A 20489-nucleotide genomic window follows, 5' to 3' on the forward strand; every position below is an offset into this window, starting at 1 on the left:
TGTTTTGCTGACTTACAGAGCATACTGTGTTTAATTGCTGCCCTCCCTAGTCTATCAGCCACGACTCATATGTGTTTAACCTTTTTATTAAATTCCCCCAAAAAAAACTTTAAATCATTTTGCTAGTGTAATCTAATTTTATTTTCTATCAGGCCTGTGTGTATCTGACTTACAGAGCCTACTGTGGTTAATTGCTGCCTTACCAAGGCTAGCAGCCACGACTCATATGTGCTTAACCTTTTTCTTTAAATTTTAAAAAAAAACTTTAAATCATTTTGCTAGTGTAATCTAATTTTATTTTCTATCAGGCGTGTGTGTATCTGACTTACAGAGCCTACTGTTTTTAATTGCTGCCCTTCCAAGGCTATCAGCCACGACTCATATGTGCTTAACCTTTTTCTTTAAATTAAAAAAAAAAATCTTTAAATCATTTTGCTAGTGTAATCTAATTTTATTTTCTATCAGGCCTGTGTGTATCTGACTTACAGAGCATACTGTTGTTAATTGCTGCCCTACGTAGCAGCCAGCCAGTGCCACCACTCATATCTGCTTAACATTATTTTAAATATAAAAGAAAAACTTTTAAATTATTTTGCTAGTGTAATCTAATTTAATTTTCTATCAGGCCTGTGTGTTTCTCACTTACACAGCATACTGTGGTAAATTGCTGCCCTACCTACCAGCCACGACTCATATCTGCTTTACATTATTTTAAAGTTAAAAAAAAAAAAAAATCATCTTGCTAGTGTAATTTAATTTCTTTTTCCATCAGGCCTGTGTGTTTCTGGCCCACATCATATAGTGTTACACAGATTATTTATTTTTTTCCACCACTTATATCTGGTGTAACAACATTAGTGTAAATTTTATGTAAAAATTTTTTTAATATCAGTCCTCTTCTAGTGTTATTAAATTTTAGTTGCCAGGCCAGCCAGGCTGCCATTAGTGCCAGCCTGTGTGTCAGGCTGCCAGCATATACTGTGCCTACTTCTATCCTCAGTGCCAGTCCATGACTCCTATCTGTTGTAACATAACATAAAAGTTTGTAAAAAAAAAACTTTTACATCACTCTTCGAGTGTTATTTAATATTAGTTCACAGGCCAGCCTGCCACCACTAGTGCCAGCCTGTGTGTCTGGCTGCCAGCACATACTGTGCCTAGTTCTATCCTGAGTGCCATTACTCCTATCTGTTGTACAATTTGGTAACTTTTTTAAAAACAAACTGTTACATCATTCTGCTATTGTTATTTAATTGCAGTTGCCTGCCTGCCAGCGTGTGTGCCAGGCCCACTTGCCAACTAGTTACACCAATCATATTTGTTGTAACAGTATTGTTAATATTTAAAATAAAAAATTGCTAGATTGTGAATCATCAGTTTGCTCGTGCCATTGAATTGTAGTTTCCTCCTGCCTGCCAGCGTGTGTGCCAGGCTCACTAGCCAACTAGTGCCACCAATCATATTTTTTGTAACAGTATTGAAATTTTTTTAAATCATAACTTTTTTGACTGTGAATCTTCAGTCTCCTAGTGCCATTGAATTGCAGTTTAATCCTGCCTGCCAGCCTGTGTGCCAGGCCCACTTGCCAACTAGTTACACCAATCATATTTGTTGTAACAGTATTGTTAATATTTAAAATTAAAAATTGTTAGATTTTGAATAATCAGTTTGCTAGTGCCATTGAATAGCAGTTCCCTCCTGCCTGCCAGCGTGTGTGCCAGGCCCACTAGCCAACTAGTGCCACCAATCATATTAGTTGTAACATTATTGAATTTTTTTTAAATCATAACTTTTTTGACTGTGAATCTTCAGTCTCCTAGTGCCATTGAATTGCAGTTTCCTCCTGCCTGCCAGTGTGTGTGCCAGGCCCACTTTCCAACTAGTTACACCAATCATATTTGTTGTAACAGTATTGTTAATATTTAAAATTAAAAATTGTTAGATTGTGAATCATCAGTTTGCTAGTGCCATTAAATTGCAGTTTCCTCCTGCCTGCCAGCGTGTGTGCCAGGCCCACTATCCAACTAGTGCCACCAATCATATTTTTTTGTAACAGTATTGAATTTTTTTTAAATCATAACTTTTTTGACTGTGAATCTTGAGTCTCCTAGTGCCATTGAATTGCAGTTTCCTCCTGCCTGCCAGCCTGTGTGCCAGGCCGACTTGCCAACTAGTTACACCAATCATAATTGTTGTAACAGTATTGTTAATATTTAAAATAAAAAATTGTTAGATTGTGAATAATCAGTTTGCTCGTGCCATTGAATAGCACTTTCCTCCTGCCTGCCAGTGTGTGTGCCAGGCCCACTAGCCACTAGAGCCACCAATCATATTTCTTCTAACAGTATAAAAAAAATGTAAATCATAACTTTTTTGACTGTGAATCTTCAGTCTCCTAGTGCCATTGAATTGCAGTTTCCTCCTGCCTGCCAGCCTGTGTGCCAGACGGACTTGCCAACTAGTTACACCAATCATAGTTGTTGTAACAGTATTGTTAATATTTAAAATTAAAAATTGTTAGATTGTGAATCATCAGTTTGCTCGTGCCATTGAATTGCACTTTCCTCCTGCCTGCCAGCCTGTGTGCCAGGCCCACTAGCCAATTAGTGCCACCAATCATATTTCTTGTAACAGTATTGAAAAAATTGTAAATCATCACTTTTTTGACTGTGAATCTTCAGTCTCCTAGTGCCATTGAATTGCAGTTTCCTCCTGCCTGCCAGCCTGTGTGCCAGGCCAACTTGCCAACTAGTTACACCAATCATATTTGTTGTAACAGTATTGTTAATATTTAAAATTAAAAATTGTTAGATTGTGAATCATCAGTTTGCTCGTGCCATTGAATTGCACTTTCCTCCTGCCTGCCAGCCTGTGTGCCAGGCCCACTAGCCAATTAGTGCCACCAATCATATTTCTTGTAACAGTATTGAAAAAATTGTAAGTCATAACTTTTTTGACTGTGAATCACCAGTTTGCTAGTGCCATTGAATTGCAGTTTCCTCCTGCCTGCCAGCCTGTGTGCCAGGCCCACTTGCCAACTAGTTACACCAATCATATTTGTTGTAACAGTATTGTTAATATTTAAAATAAAAATATTCTTATATTGTGAATCACCAGTTTGCTAGTGCCATTGAATTGCAGTTTCATCCTGCCTCCTGCCTGCCAGGCCCACTAGCCAACTAGTGCCAACAATCATATTTCTTGTAACTGTATTGAATTTTTTTTAAATCATAACTTTTTTGACTGTGAATTTTCAGTCTCCTAGTGCCATTGAATTGCAGTTACCTCCTGCCTGCCAGCCTGTGTGCCAGGCCCACTTGCCAACTAGTTACACAAATCATATTTGTTGTAACAGTATTGCTAATATTTAAAATTAAAAATTGTTAGATTGTGAATCATCAGTTTGCTCGTGCCATTGAATTGCACTTTCCTCCTGCCTGCCAGCGTGTGTGCCAGGCCAGCGCGTGTGCCTTTTTTTTTGGTTTGGTGCGGCTAATCATGCAGGCCATATAGACCTCCCACCATTCAGTGTTGTAACAGGTATTAAACTAATAAGAACAGTACTACTTAACACAACCTAGTGACCATGGGTCACAGACCGCATGTCTTATTGTTATATTTTGTTAAGGTAATCATGATGGCCATGTAGACCACCCCCGAGAGGCCTTGAAGTAACAGGGATGAAAGTGCTAAGAATAGTACTACTTTACACAGCCGAGTTAGCCATGGGTCTTAGTCCAAGACCGCATGCCTTTTTTTTGGTTTGGTGCGGCTAATCATGCAGGCCATATAGACCTCCGACAATACGGTTTTGTAACAGGTATTAAACTAATAAGAACAGTACTACTTAACACAACCTAGTTACCATGGGTCCCAGACCGCATGTCTTGTTATTATATTTTGTAAGGGTAATCATGCAGGCCATATAGACCTCCCCCGATAGGGTGAATAACAGGTATTAAAATGCTAAGGACAGTACTACTTAACACAACCTAGTTACCATGGGTCCCAGATCGCATGTCTTGTTATTATTTTTGTAAGGGTAATCATGAAAGCCATATAGACCTCCCCCGATAGGGTGCGTAACATGTATTAAAATGCTAAGAACAGTACTACTTAACACAACCTAGTTACCATGGGTCCCAGAGCATATGTCTTATTATTATATTTTGTTAGGGTAATCATGCAGGCCATATAGACCTCCCCCGATAGGGTGAGTAACAGGTATTAAAATGCTAAGAACAGTACTACTTAACACAACCTTACCATGGGTCTCAGTGCATATGTCTTATTATTATATTTTGTTAGGGTAATCATGCAGGCCATATAGACCTCCCCCGATAGGGTGAGTAACAGGTATTAAAATGCTAAGAACAGTACTACTTAACACAACCTTACCATGGGTCCCAGAGCCAGAGCCAGATGTCTTATTATTATATTTTGTAAGGGTAATCATGCAGGCCATATAGACCTCCTCCGATAGGGGGAGTTACAGAGATTAAAGTGCTAAGAATAGTACTACCTAAAACACCACCTAGTTACCATGGGTCCCAGACCGCATGTCTTATTATTATATTTTGTCAGGGTAATCAGGCAGGCCATATAGACCTCCCCCGATAGGGGGGGGGGGTAACAGGGATTAAAGTGCTAAGAAAAGTACTAATTAACACAAGCTAGTTACCATGGGTCCAACACTGCGTGTCTTGTTGTTATACTTTGTCAGGGTAATCATGCAGGCCATATAGACCTCCGATGATAGGGTGAGTTACAGAGATTAAAGTGCTAAAAATAGTACTACTTAACATAATCTAGTTACCATGGGTCCCAGACCGCATGTTTAATTATTATACTTTGTCAGGGTAATTATATATCTAACAAATCTATCGATTTCTCTTCTGTCGATTCTATCTAACTATCAATCTATGTATATCTATCTATCCTATCTATCTATCTATCTATCTATCTATCTTCTGTCCGGACTGTTTTGAGACAGCCACTTGTGTTTTGGACAAATTTGAAGTAGGAGGACAGACCAATCACAGGGATTGAACTGGGAAGAATAGTAATACTTAAGAAAACCTAGTTATACCAGAACCACCATGGGTCCCAGACCGCATGTTTTGTTATTATAGTTTGTCCGGGTAATCATGCAGGCCATATAGACCTCCCCCGATAGGGGGAGTAACAGGGATTAAAGTGCTTTGAAAAGTACTACTTAACACAACCTAGTTACCATGGGTCCCAGACCGCGTGTCTTGTTGTTATACTTTATCAGGGTAATAATGCAGGCCATATAGACTAGACATGTGCGGTTCATTTCGGATTTATTCGGAAATTCAGAAAATTTGGTAAATTCGGAGATTCGGATCGATTTGAATTTCCGAATTAAAATACTTCTGAATCTACCGAATGAATCCGAAATAGCTGTCGTATCTCCGAATTAATCAGAATTAGCCCGGTAAAATTCGGCATTTCCCCATAGAAAACAATGGGGAGTTTCGGCTGAAAAAAAACCTAACACCGCAGCCCCATTGTTTCCTATGGGGAAACACTAAGTCTGCACCTAACACCCTAACATGTACCCCGAGGCTCTAAACACCCCTAATCTAACACTTATTAACCACTAATCTGCCGCCCCCGCTATCGCTGACACCTGCATTATCTTATTAACCCCTAATCTGCAGACCGGATATCGCCGCCACTATAATAAATGTATTAACCCCTAAACCGCCGCACTCCCGCCTCGCAAACACTATAATAAATTTCATTAACCCCTAATCTGCCCCCCCCAACGTCGCCGCAATCTAACTACAAGTATTAAGCCCTAATCTGCCGACCGGACATCGCCGCCACCTACATTATAGCTATTAACCCCTAATCTGTTGTCCCTAACATCGCCGACCCCTACATTATAGTTATTAACCCCTAATCTGCCCCCCCCAACGTCGCCACAATCCTAACTACAAGTATTAACCCCTAATCTGCCGACCGGACATCACCGCCACCTACAATATAGCTATTAACCCCTAATCTGCTGTCCCTAACATCGCCGACCCCTACATTATAGTTATTAACCCCTAATCTGCCCCCCCCAACGTTGCCGCAATCTAACTACAAGTATTAAGCCCTAATCTGCCGACCGGACACCGCTGCCACCTACATTATAGCTATTAACCCCTAATCTGCTGTCCCTAACATCGCCGACCCCTACATTATAGTTATTAACCCCTAATCTGCCCCCCCCCCAACGTCGCCGCAATCTAACTACAAGTATTAACCCCTAATCTGCTGACCGGACACCGCCGCCACCTACATTATAGCTATTAACCCCTAATCTGCTGTCCCTAACATCGCCGACCTCTACATTATAGTTATTAACCCCTAATCTGCCCCCCCCAACGTCGCCGCAATCCTAACTACAAGTATTAACCCCTAATCTGCCGACCGGACATCGCCGCCACCTACATTATAGCTATAAACCCCTAATCTGCTGTCCCTAACATCGCCGACCCCTACATTATAGTTATTAACCACTAATCTGCCCCCCCCCCAACGTTGCCGCAATCTAACTACAAGTATTAACCCCTAATCTGCCGACCGGACATCGCCGCCACTATAATAAATGTATTAACCCCTAAACTGCCGCACTCACGCCTCGCAAACACTATAATAAATTTTATTAACCCCTAATCTGCCCTCCCTAACATCGCCGCCACCTACCTACAATTATTAACCCCTAATCTCCTGCCCCCTACGTCGCTGCTACTATAATAAGGTTATTAACCCCTAAACCTAAGTCTAACCCTAACCCTAACACCCCTAACTTATATATAATTTAAATAAAACAAAATAAATTTACTATAATTAAATAAATGAATCCTATTAAAAACTAAATACTTACCTGTAAAATAAACCCTAAGCTAGCTACAATATATCTAAAAGTTACATTGTAGCTATCTTAGGGTTTATTTTCATTTTACAGGCAACTTTGTATTTATTTTAACTAGGTACAATAGTTATTAAATAGTTAATAACTATTTAATAACTACCTAGCTAAAATAAATACAAATTTACCTGTAAAATAAATCCTAACCTAAGTTACAATTACACCTAACACTACACTATCATTAAAATAATTAAATAAATGTATCCTATTTAAAACTATATACTTACCTGTAAATTAAACCCTAATATAGCTACAATATAACTAATAGTTGCATTGTAGCTATTTTAGGATTTATATTTATTTTACAGGCAACTTTGTATTTATTTTAACTAGGTACAATAGCTATTAAATAGTTATTGACTATTTAATAGCTACCTAGTTAAAATAATTACAAAATTACCTGTAAAATAAATCCTAACCTAAGTTACAATTAAATCTAACACTACACTATCATTAAATAAATTAACTACAAGTACCGACAATTATCTACAATTAAATAAACTAAACTAAAGTACAAAAAAACCCCACTAAATTACAAAAAAAACAAACACTAAATTACAAAAAATAAAAAAATATTACAAAAATTTTAAACTAATTACACCTAATCTAAGCCCCCTAATAAAATAACAAAGCCCCCCAAAATAAAAAAATGCCCTACCCTATACTAAATTACAAAAGTTAACAGCTCTATTACCTTACCAGCCCTTAAAAGGGCCTTTTGCAGGGCATGCCCCAAAGAAAACAGCTCTTTTGCCTGTAAAAAAAAACACAATACCCCCCCACATTACAAACCACCACCCATATACCCCTACTCTAACCCAAACCCCCCTTAAATAAACCTAACACTACCCCCCTGAAGATCTCCCTACCTTGAGTCGTGTTCACCCAGCCGGGCCGAAGTCTTCATCCGATGGGGCAGAAGAGGACATCCAGACCGGCAGAAGTCTTCATCCAAGCGGGGCAAGAAGAGGTCTTCCATCCATCAGAAAAGTACCAAAATACAAACAAACACTAAATTACCAAAAATAATAAAATATTACAAGAATTTTAAACTAATTACACCTAATCTAAGCCCCCTACTAGCTATTAATATAGCTACAATATAACTAATAGTTACATTGTAGCTATTTTAGGATTTATATTTATTTTACAGGCAACTTTGTATTTATTTTAACTAGGTACAATAGTTATTAAATAGTTAATAACTATTTAATAACTACCTAGCTAAAATAAATACAAATTTACCTGTAAAATAAACCATAACCTAAATTACAATTACACCTAACACTACACTATCATTAAATTAATTAAATAAATGAATCCTATTTAAAACTAAATACTTACCAATAAAATAAACCCTAATATAGCTGCAATATAACTAATAGTTACATTGTAGCTATTTTAGGATTTATATTTATTTTACAGGCAACTTTGTATTTATTTTAACTAGGTACAATAGCTATTAAATAGTTATGGACTATTTAATAGCTACCAAGTTAAAATAATTACAAAATTACCTGTAAAATAAATCCTAACCTAAGTTACAATTAAACCTAACACTACACTATCATTAAATAAATTAACTACAAGTACCTACAATTAAATACAATTAACTAAACTAAACTAAAGTACAAAAAACCCCCACTAAATTACAAAAAATAAAAAAATATTACAAGAATTTTAAACTAATTACACCTAATCTAAGCCCCCTAATAAAATAACAAAGCCCCCCAAAATAAAAAAATGCCCTACCCTATACTAAATTACAAAAGTTAACAGCTCTATTACCTTACCAGCCCTTAAAAGGGCCTTTTGTGGGGCATGCCCCAAAGAAAACAGCTCTTTTGCCTGTAAAAAAAACCCACAATACCCCCCCACATTACAACCCACCACCCACATACCCCTACTCTAACCCAAACCCCCCTTAAATAAACCTAACACTACCCCCCTGAAGATCTCCCTACCTTGAGTCGTGTTCACCCAGCTGGGCCGAAGTCTTCATCCGATGGGGCAGAAGAGGACATCCAGACCGGCAGAAGTCTTCATCCAAGCGGGGCAAGAAGAGGTCTTCTATCCATCAGAAAAGTACCAAAAAACAAACAAACACTAAATTACCAAAAATAATAAAATATTACATTAATTTTAAACTAATTACACCTAACCTAAGCCCCCTACTAGCTATTAATATAGCTACAATATAACTAATAGTTACATTGTAGCTATTTTAGGATTTATATTTATTTTACAGGCAAATTTGCATTTATTTTAGCTAGGTACAATAGCTATTAAATATTTAATAACTATTTAATAACTACCTAGCTAAAATAAATACAAATTTACCTGTAAAATAAATCCTAACCTAAGTTACAATTACACCTAACACTACACTATCATTAAATTAATTAAATAAATGAATCCTATTTAAAACAAAATACTTACCTGTAAAATAAACCCTAATATAGCTACAATAGAACTAATAGTTACATTGTAGCTATTTTAGGATTTATATTTATTTTACAGGCAACTTTGTATTTATTTTAACTAGGTAAAATAGCTATTAAATAGTTATTTACTGTTTAATAGCTACCTAGTTAAAATAATTACAAAATTACCTGTAAAATAAATCCTAACCTAAGTTACAATTAAATTAAAATAAAACTCTAACCCAAACCCCCCTTAAATAAACCTAACACTACCCCCCTGAAGATCTCCCTACCTTGAGTCGTGTTCACCCAGCCGGGGCCGAAGTCTTCATCCGATGGGGCAGAAGAGGACATCCAGACCGGCAAAAGTCTTCATCCAAGCTGGGCAAGAAGAGGTCTTCCATCCATCAGAAGTCTTGATCCAGGCGGCATCTTCTATGTTCAGCCATCCAGAGCAGAGCGGCAGCATCCTGAAGACATCCGACGTGGAGCATCCTCTTCTTTCTTGATCCGACGACTAAATGACTGTACCTTTAAGTGATGTCATCCAAGATGGCATCCCTTGAATTCCGATTGGCTGATAGGATTCTATCAGCCAATCGGAATTAAGGTAGGAAAATCTGATTGGCTGATTCAATCAGCCAATCAGATTCAAGTTTAATCCGATTGGCTGATACAATCAGCCAATCAGATTGACCTCACATTCTATTGGCTGTTCCGATCAGCCAATAGAATGCGAGGTCAATCTGATTGGCTGATTGGATCAGCCAATCGGATTGAACTTGAATCTGATTGGCTGATTGAAACAGCCAATCAGATTTTCCTACCTTAATTCTGATTGGCTGATAGAATCCTATCAGCCAATCAGAATTCAAGGCACTTAAAGGTACAGTCATTTAGTCATCGAATCAAGAAAGAAGAGGATGCTCCACGTCGGATGTCTTCAGGATGCTGCCGCTCTGCTCCGGATGGATGAACATAGAAGATGCCGCTTGGATCAAGACTTCTGATGGACGGAAGACCTCTTCTTGCCCCACTTGGATGAAGACTTCTGCAGGTCTGGATGTCCTCTTCTGCACCATCGGATGAAGACTTCGGCCCGGCTGGGTGAACACGACTCAAGGTAGGGAGATCTTCAAGGAGGTAGTGTTAGGCTTATTTAAGGGGGGTTTGGGTTAGAGTATGGGTATGTGGGTGGTGGGTTGTAATGTGGGGGGAATTGTGTTTTTTTTTACAGGCAAAAGAGCTGTTTTCTTTGGGGCATGCCCCGCAAAAGGCCCTTTTAAGGGCTGGTAAGGTAATAGAGCTGTTAACTTTTGTAATTTAGTATAGGGTAGGGCATTTTTTATTTTGGGGGGCTTTGTTATTTTATTAGGGGGCTTAGATTAGGTGTAATTAGTTTAAAATTCTTGTAATATTTTTTTTATTTTTTGTAACTTAGTGTTTGGTTTTTTTGTACTTTAGTTTATTTCATTGTATTTAATTGTAGGTACTTGTAGTTAATTTATTTAATGATAGTGTAGTGTTAGGTTTAATTGTAACTTAGGTCAGGATTTATTTTACAGGTAATTTTGTAATTATTTTAACTAGGTAGCTATTAAATAGTTATTAACTATTTAATAACTATTGTACCTAGTTAAAATAAATACAAAGTTGCCTGTAAAATAAATATAAATCCTAAAATAGCTACAATGTAACTATTAGTTATATTGTAGCTATATTAATAGCTAGTAGGGGCTTAGATTAGGTGTAATTAGTTTAAAATTATTGTAATATTTTATTATTTTTGGTAATTTAGTGTTTGTTTTTTTGTGGTACTTTTCTGATGGATGGAAGACCTCTTCTTGCCCCGCTTGGATGAAGACTTCTGCCGGTCTGGATGTCCTCTTCTGCCCCATCGGATGAAGACTTCGGCCCAGCTGGGTGAACACGACTCAAGGTAGGGAGATCTTCAGGGGGGTAGTGTTAGGTTTATTTAAGGGGAGTTTGGGTTAGAGTAGGGGTATGTGGGTGGTGGGTTGTAATGTGGGGGGGGGGTATTGTGTTTTTTTTTGCAGGCAAAAGAGCTGTTTTCTTTGGGGTATGCCCCGCAAAAGGCCCTTTTAAGGGCTGGTAAGGTAATAGAGCTGTTAACTTTTGTAATTTAGTATTGGGTAGGGCATTTTTTTATTTTGGGGGGCTTTGTTATTTTATTAGGGGGCTTAGATTAGGTGTAATTAGTTTAAAATTCTTGTAATATTTTTTTATTTTTTGTAATTTAGTGTTTGTTTTTTTGTACTTTAGTTTAGTAGTTTATTTAATTGTATTTAATTGTAGGTACTTGTAGTTAATTTATTTAATGATAGTGTAGTGTTAGATTTAATTGTAACTTAGGTTAGGATTTATTTTACAGGTAATTTTGTAATTATTTTAACTAGGTAGCTATTAAATAGTCAATATCTATTTAATAGCTATTTAATCTAGTTAAAAAAGTTGCCTGTAAAATAAATATAAATCCTAAAATAGCTACAATGTAACTATTAGTTATATTGCAGCTATATTTGGGTTTATTTTACAGGTAAGTATTTAGTTTTAAATAGGATTCATTTATTTAATTAATTTAATAATAGTGTAGTGTTAGGTGTAATTGTAACTTTTACTTTTATTTTACAGGTAAATTTGTATTTATTTTAGCTAGGTAGTTATTAAATAGTTATTAACTATTTAATAGCTATTGTACCTAGTTAAAATAAATGCAAAGTTGCCTGTAAAATAAATATAAATCCTAAAATAGCTGCAATGTAACTATTAGTTATATTGTAGCTATATTAATAGCTAGTAGGGGGCTTAGATTAGGTGTAATTAGTATCAAATTCTTGTAATATTTTATTATTTTTGGTAATTTAGTGTTTGTTTGTTTTTTGGTACTTTTCTGATGGATGGAAGACCTCTTCTTGCCCCGCTTGGATGAAGACTTCTGCCGGTCTGGATGTCCTCTTCTGCCCCATCAAATGAAGACTTCGGCTGGGTGAACACGACTCAAGGTAGGGAGATCTTCAGGGGGGTAGTGTTAGGTTTATTTAAGGGGGGTTTGGGTTAGAGTAGGGGTATGTGGGTGGTGGATTGTAATGTTAGAGGTGGTGGGTTTTTTTTACAGGCAAAAGAGCTGTTTTCTTTGGGGCATGCCCTGCAAAAGGCCCTTTTAAGGGCTGGTAAGGTAATAGAGCTGTTAACTTTTGTAATTTAGTATAGGGTAGGGCATTTTTTTTATTTTGGGGGGCTTTGTTATTTTATTAGTGGCTTAGATTAGCTGTAATTAGTTTAAAATTGCCGGTCTAGATGTCCTCTTCTGCCCCATTGGATGAAGACTTCAGCCCGGCTGGGTGAACACGACTCAAGGTAGGGAGATCTTTAGGGGGGTAGTGTTAGGTTTATTTAAGGGGGGTTTGGGTTAGAGTAGGGGTATGTGGGTTATAATGTTGGGGGGTAGTGATGTCCCGAACTGTTTGCCCGCAAACGGTTCACAGAGAACATAGCTTGTTCGCGTTCGCGTTTGTGGGCGAACACATGGTGATGTTCGATCCGCCCCTATGTGTCATTATTGAGGTACTTTGATCCTTTATGTCACAGCCGTCTGAAACATTAGAGCCAATCAACATCAGACACTCCCTCACAGACCCTCCCAGCTACTCGTAATCCGCCATTTTAGACTCATAACGACCTTGCTTTCTTAATGAGAGGACATGTTGTGTTTTTGCTCCTGACATTAATAGGAAAAACATAGCTAGGCTAGTGTATTTAGTGTCCACTACAGTCCAGAAAGACTCCAATCATCTCTGCTGCAAGCACAGCACCCCAAAAAGCCCTTTTTAGTGCTATATGTCGTGCCATTTTTTTTTTTTTTTTTTATTAGCATTTGCCTGGCTTTCAGGCTGTGTGTTTAAGGCTCACAGCATATGCTGTGATTACTGCCACCACTGATATCTCCCTAATAACATTAGTTTACATTTAACTAACCAAAAAATTTAATTATTTTGCTAGTGTAATTTTTTTTCATTTTCTATCAGGCCTGTGTCACACAGCATATACTCTGGTTCATTGCTCTGTGCCAGCCACCAGTGTTAATATCCGTTTATAACATTATTTTAAATTAAAAAAAATATATATATATTTTGCTAGTGTAATCTAATTACATTTACTATCAGGCCTGTGTCTGTCAGGCTCACTCAGCATTAATATACCTCATTTTTTTTCAGTCTTTTGGTTAATTGGTCTGTGCCAGGCAGCCACCCAGCACTCATATCTTATTCACCTTAATTTAAATATATATATAAAAAAAAAAATTAAATTTGTTTGATAGTGTAATCTAATATAATTTTCTATCAGGCCTGTGTGTTTTGCTGACATACAGAGCCTACTGTGTTTACTTGCTGCCCTCCCTAGTCTATGAGCCACAACTCATATGTGTTTAACCTTTTTTTAATTCCCCCCCCCCCAAAAAAAAAATAATTTAAATCTTTTTTCTAGTGTAATCTAACAGTATTTTCTATCAGGCGTGTGTGTATCTGACTTACAGAGCCTACTGTTTTTAATAGCTGCCCTTCCAAGGCTATCAGCCACGACTCATATGTATGTGCTTAACCTTTTTCTTTAAATTCCCCAAAAAAGTCTTTAAATCATTATGCTAGTGTAATCTAATTTTATTTTCTATCAGGCCTGTGTCTAACTGTCTATCTGACTTACACAGCATACTGTTGTTAATTGCTGCCCTACGTAGCAGCCAGCCAGTGCGACCACTCATAGAGTCATATATGCATTGCACTTCTTAACATAATTTTAATATTAAAATCTAAAATTTTAAAATATTTTGCTAGTGTAATCTAACTTAATTTTCTATCAGGCCTGCGTTTTTGTCACTTACACAGCATACTGTGTTAAATTGCTGCCCTACCTACCATCCACGACTCATATCTGCCAGCCTGTGTGCCAGGCCCAACTAGCCAATTAGTGGCACCAATCATAATTCTTGTAACAGTATATAAAAAATTAAAAATCATAATTTTTTGAACTGCAAAAATTCAGTCTCCTAGTGCCATTGAATTGCATTTACCTCCTGCCTGCCACTGCCAGCCTTTTGTGCCAGGCCGTCTAGCCAACTATTTACACCAATCATAATTGTTGTCACAGACAGTATAGTTACTAATTAAAATTAAAAAAAATTTGATTGTTGATCTTAATCCTCAGTTTGCTCGTGCCATAGAATTGCACTTTTCTACTGCCTTCCAAGCCTGTGTGCCAGGCCTACTTGAAAAATATTTACACCAATCATATTTGTTGTCACAGTATTCTTAATAATTAAAAATTAAAATTGTAGGTAATAGTTGTTGTGAATCCTCAGTTTGCTGGTGCCATTGAATTGCCCTTTCCTCCTGCCTTGCAGCCTGCTGTGTGCCAGGCCCACCTAGCCAATTATTGCCAGCAATCATATTTCTTTTAACAGTATTGCAAAAATTGTCAATCATCACTGTTTTGACAGTCAGTATTCAGTCTCCTAGTGTCCTTGAATTGCATTTACCTCCTGCCTGCCAGCCTTTTGTGCCAGGCCGTCTTGCCAACTATTTACATCAATCATAATTGTTGTCACAGTATAGTTACTAATTAAAATTAAAAAATTCTTGATTGTTGATCTTAATCCTCAGTTTGCTCGTGCCCTAGAATTGCACTTTTCTACTGCCTTCCAAGCCTGTGTGCCAGGCCTACTTGAAAAATATTTACACCAATCATATTTGTTGTCACAGTTTTCTTAATAATTAAAAATTTTAATTTTTGGTAATAGTTGTTGCGAATCCTCATTTTGCTGGTGCCATTGAATTTCACTTTCCTCCTGCCTTGTTTGCAATAAGCACATTATTGCAAACAATTTGGGAATGTTAGTTGATTTAGGCCCATTATGGCTTAAAAGCAGACTCTGCATAAACTATTTAATTTTCCATGGGAGTTCAGGTGTTAGTACCCTTGAAACAACTTTTCCATCACTATTGTGGCCAGAAAGAGTCCTTGTAGGTTTTAAAGTTCGCCTGCCTATTGAATTCAATGGTGGTTCGCGACATCACTATTGGGGGGTGGTATTGTGTTTTTTTTACAGGCAAAAGAGCTGTTTTCTTTGGGGCATGCCCCGCAAAAGGCTTTTTTAAGGGCTGGTAAGGTAATAGAGCTGTTAACTTTTGTAATTTAGTATAGAGTAGGGCATTTTTTTATTTTGGGGGGCTTTGTTATTTTATTAGGGGGCTTAGATTAGGTTTAATTAGTTTAAAATTCTTGTAAATTTTTTTAATTTTTTGTAATTTAGTGTTTTTTTTTTTAATTTAGTGGGTTTTTTTGTACTTTAGTTTAGTTGATTTAATTGTAGATAATTGTAGGTACTTGTAGTTAATTTATTTAATGATAGTGTAGTGTTAGGTTTAATTGTAACTTAGGTTAGGATTTATTTTACAGGTAATTTTGTAATTATTTTTACTAGGTAGCTATTAAATAGTCAATAACTATTTAATAGCTATTTTACCTAGTTAAAATAAATACAAAGTTGCCTGTAAAATAAATATAAATCCTAAAATAGCTACAATGTAACTAATAATTATATTGAAGCTATATTAGGGTTTATTTTACAGGTAAGTATTTAGTTTTAAATAGGATTAATTTATTTAAGTTATTTAATGATAGTGTAGTGTTAGGTGTAATTGTAACTTATGTTAGGATTTATTTTACAGGTAAATTTGTATTTATTTTAGCTAGGTAGTTATTAAATAGTTATTAACTATTTAATAACTATTGTACCTAGTTAAAATAAATACAAAGTTGCCTGTAAAATGAAAATAAACCCTATGATAGCTACAATGTAACTATTAGTTATATTGTGGCTATCTTAGGGCTTATTTTACAGGTAAGTATTTAGTTTTAAATAGGATTCATTTATTTAATTATAGTAAATTTATTTTGTTTTATTTAAATTATATATAAGTTAGGGTTAGGGTTAGGGTTAGACTTAGGGGTTAATAATCTTATTATAGTAGCGGCGACGTTGGGGGCGGGAGATTAGGGGTTAATAATTGTAGGTAGGTGGCGGCGATGTTAGGGAGGTCAGATTAGGGGTTAATAAAATGTATTATAGTGTTTGCGAGGCGGGAGTGCGGCGGTTTAGGGGTTAATACATTTATTATAGTGGCGGCGATGTCCGGTCGGCAGATTAGGGGTTAATACTTGTAGTTAGATTGCGGCGACGTTGGGGGGGCAGATTAGGGGTTAATAACTATAATGTAGGGGTCAGCGATGTTAGGGACAGCAGATTAGGGGTTAATAGCTATAATGTAGGTGGCGGCGATGTCCGGTCGGCAGATTAGGGGTTAATACTTGTAGTTAGATTGCGGCAACGTTGGGGGGGGGCAGATTAGGGGTTAATAACTATAATGTAGGGGTCGGCGATGTTAGGGACAGCAGATTAGAGGTTAATAGCTATAATGTAGGTGGCGGCGATGTCCGGTCGGCAGATTAGGGGTTAATACTTGTAGTTAGGATTGCGGCGACGTTGGGGGGGGGGCAGATTAGGGGTTAATAACTATAATGTAGGGGTCGGCAATGTTAGGGACAGCAGATTAGGGGTTAATAGCTATAATGTAGGTGGCGGCGGTGTCCGGTCGGCAGATTAGGGGTTAAATAATTTTATTATAGGGTTTGCGATGTGGGGGGGCCTCGGTTTAGTGGTTCATAGGTAGTTTATGGGTGTTAGTGTACTAAATGGGTGTTAGTGTACTAAAACACACCGAATTTCGGAACCGAATCGAACCGAATAGAACCGAATTCAGCCGAATTTATTAAAAAACGAATAAATCCAAAATGAATTTATTCGAATCTGAATAAATCCAAAATGAATTCATTCAAATTTTGCCGAATTCGATCCGAACCGAAATTCGAAAAGTCTGAATCGATCCGAACCGAAAACGAACCACATTTTTTAATATATATATAATATATAATATATATTGTCTAATATAGACCTCCCCCAATAGGAGGAGTTACAGGGATGAAAGTGCTAAGAATAGGACAACTTTACACAACCTAGTTACCATGGGTCCCAGACCGCATGTTTAATTATTATACTTTGTTAGGGTAGTTATATATTTAACTAATCAATCTATTTCTCTTCTATCGATTCTATCTAACTATCAATCTATGTATATCTATCTATCCTATCTATCTATCTTCAGTCCAGACTGTTTTGAGACAGCCACTTGTGTTTTGGACAAATTTGAAGTAGGAGGACAGACCAATCACAGGGATTAAACTGCGAAGAATAGTAATACTTTAGAAAGCCTAGTGATACCAGTCCCACCATGGGTCCCAGACCGCATGTTTTGTTTTTATTCTTTGTCAGGGTAATCATGCAGGCCATATAGACCTCCATTGATAGGGGAAGTAACAGGGGTTAAAGTGCAAAGAATAGTACAACTTAACACAACCTAGTTAACATTAACAGTGGTTCCCAGACCGCATGTCTTGTTATTAGATTTTGCCAGGATAATCAGCCAGGCCATATAGACCGCCCCCGATAGGGGGAGGAACAGGGATTAAAGTGCTAAGAATAGTACTACTTAACACAACCTAGTTACCATGGGTCCCAGACCGCATGTTTTGTTGTTATACTTTGTCAGGGTAATCATGTAGGCCATATAGACCTCCCCGATAGGGGGAGTAACAGGGATTAAAGTGCTAAGAATAGTACTACTTAACACAACCTAGTTACCATGGGTCCATGACTGCATGTTTTCTTATTATACTTTGTCAGGGTAATAATGCAGGCCATATAGACCTCCCTTGATAGGGGGAGTAACAGGGATTAAAGTGCTAAGAAAAGTTTTACTTAACACAACCTAATTACCATGGGTCCCAGACCGCGTGTCTTGTTGTTATACTTTGTCAGGGTAATCATACACGCCATATAGACCTCCACCGATAGGAGGAGTTACAGGGCTGAAAGTGCTAAGAATAGTACTACTTAACACAACCTAGTTACCATGGATCCCAGACCGCATGTTTAATTATTATACTTTGTCAGGGTAATTATATATCTAACAAATCTATCTATTTTCTTATATGATAGGGGGCGCCCTAAGTGATATCAATATATCAAACCTAGTAAGTTTGTGTGGTGAACAATAAATCAATAAAATTATTACTTTAAATCAAAATTTATGCTAGATATCACACCTAAATAAAAACAGTAGGTAATGTTGCAATAATACAAAAATACAAATAAAAAGTCTCTGAAGATTAAATGTGGAAGGTGGTCTTTGGGCAGCAATCTGTAAAGAACCCGGCCTGGATCCTATAGGGATGATCTAAAATATAGAAAGAGACAGATGCGCCACATGGCCCAATATTGTTTGTTCAAATACAATAATTAGATTCTAGTCGTGTTAGTATACACTCACAATTTGGATAGCACCTCAATTAGTGCAATAGGAGCAGTCTGGGATCAAACACAGTCACCCAGCAGACCGACCTCTAGGGTAGATGGAGTTAATCTGTAGTGGAAATATAAAGAGACACAAGGGTGCCTACATGGCCTAGTACAGTTTGATCCCAAGATATATTACTCTATCAAGGTAATATACTCACAATTGGTAAAGCATCTCCAGTGATGCAAATCAGGCAGGATGGGGTCAATACAGTCACCCAACAGACTATGACAGGGTTCCCTCAGGAAGCAAACAGCAAACGGTCCCAATGAAGGCCAAGGTATGGTCCAAATAATGCACAAGAGCAAGTGTTTTATAATAAAAGATATATTTACTATATAAAAACAAGTAAAAACAAGCGACGCGTTTCTCAGCACACAGGCTGTTTCCTCAGGCTTATAAAATGTAACTAAAACACTTGCTATTTATAACAAACAATTGTAACAACCTAATTGGGCACACATGTTTGGGGGAGTGACAGAGAACACATCTCTATGGTAACATGCTATCACAAATTGCTGCAATGAGTGGTAGATATAATACTAACATAACAAACCCTTTTAATACATTATAAAAGATCATACATGTGTTATCTCTTATTGATATATCTAATATACACAAAATTATAAAGATCCCATTTGGCACCACCTTAACCCGGTGGCGATTTTTTGTTTCCCTAACCGATTTTGGTGGTATTACTTATATAGGTTCATTTTATTAGACCATATAAGTTAAGGGAATTTGTAGTTATCCTTAAGATATTTTTACCTTAGTCTTGTATGAATGCCGATGTTTGTACCTTAATCTTGTATAAATGCCGATGTTTGTACCTTAGTCTTGTATAAATGCCGATGTTTGTTTAGGTTGAGTTCCTTATGTTTTTACCTTAGTCTTGTATAAATGCCGATGTTTGTACCTTAGTCTTGTATAAATGCCGATGTTTGTTTATGTTGAGTTCCTTATCGGCGTTCCCTAATGGAATCTGCGCATGCGTGTGCGCTCGTCAATTGGTCATGGCAGCAGCGCATGCGTGTAGTGAAGCAGGCAAACCGGGACTAGCCAATGGGATAGAATCCAGTCTTAGTCCAATCTAACGGTGATGTCCTATCGTGTGATGTGCCTAATTTAGTCACAAGATAGTGTGTTATGGGTAGGAGCTGTAAATAGCAGGTCCAAACCATAACATTGGGGACGGATCTGTTAAACATAGTCTGTCAAGTTGTAATTTACACTAAAGTCCGTATGTTTATGTGGGGCTAAAACACACAGACCAAAAATACATAATCCATTATATCAAGTCACTGATCATATAACAAAATCATAATAGCAACCAGTCAGCGGAGTTGCAACCAATTAAATTAATATATAACTATTGTATGCTGGTAGGAAGCTCAGTCTGTAACGAGATATCAAAAGTGATTCATATAAGTGTTGAGGAGCGACACACGCTCACTATAGGCTATGGGTTATTAAGCATAATGCTGTGGGAAGCAAGGTCTATAAAGGGATGTCAAAGGTGATAAATGTAAATGTTAAAGAGCGACACATGCTCCCTATCTATAGGCTATAGATTATTAGGCGTTATAATTTGTCTATCTTAGGTGTATTATGTGTTGTTAAATGTAAACT

The sequence above is a fragment of the Bombina bombina genome, chromosome 1 (genome assembly GCF_027579735.1).
Source record: "Bombina bombina isolate aBomBom1 chromosome 1, aBomBom1.pri, whole genome shotgun sequence".
Lineage (NCBI taxonomy): Eukaryota > Metazoa > Chordata > Amphibia > Anura > Bombinatoridae > Bombina > Bombina bombina.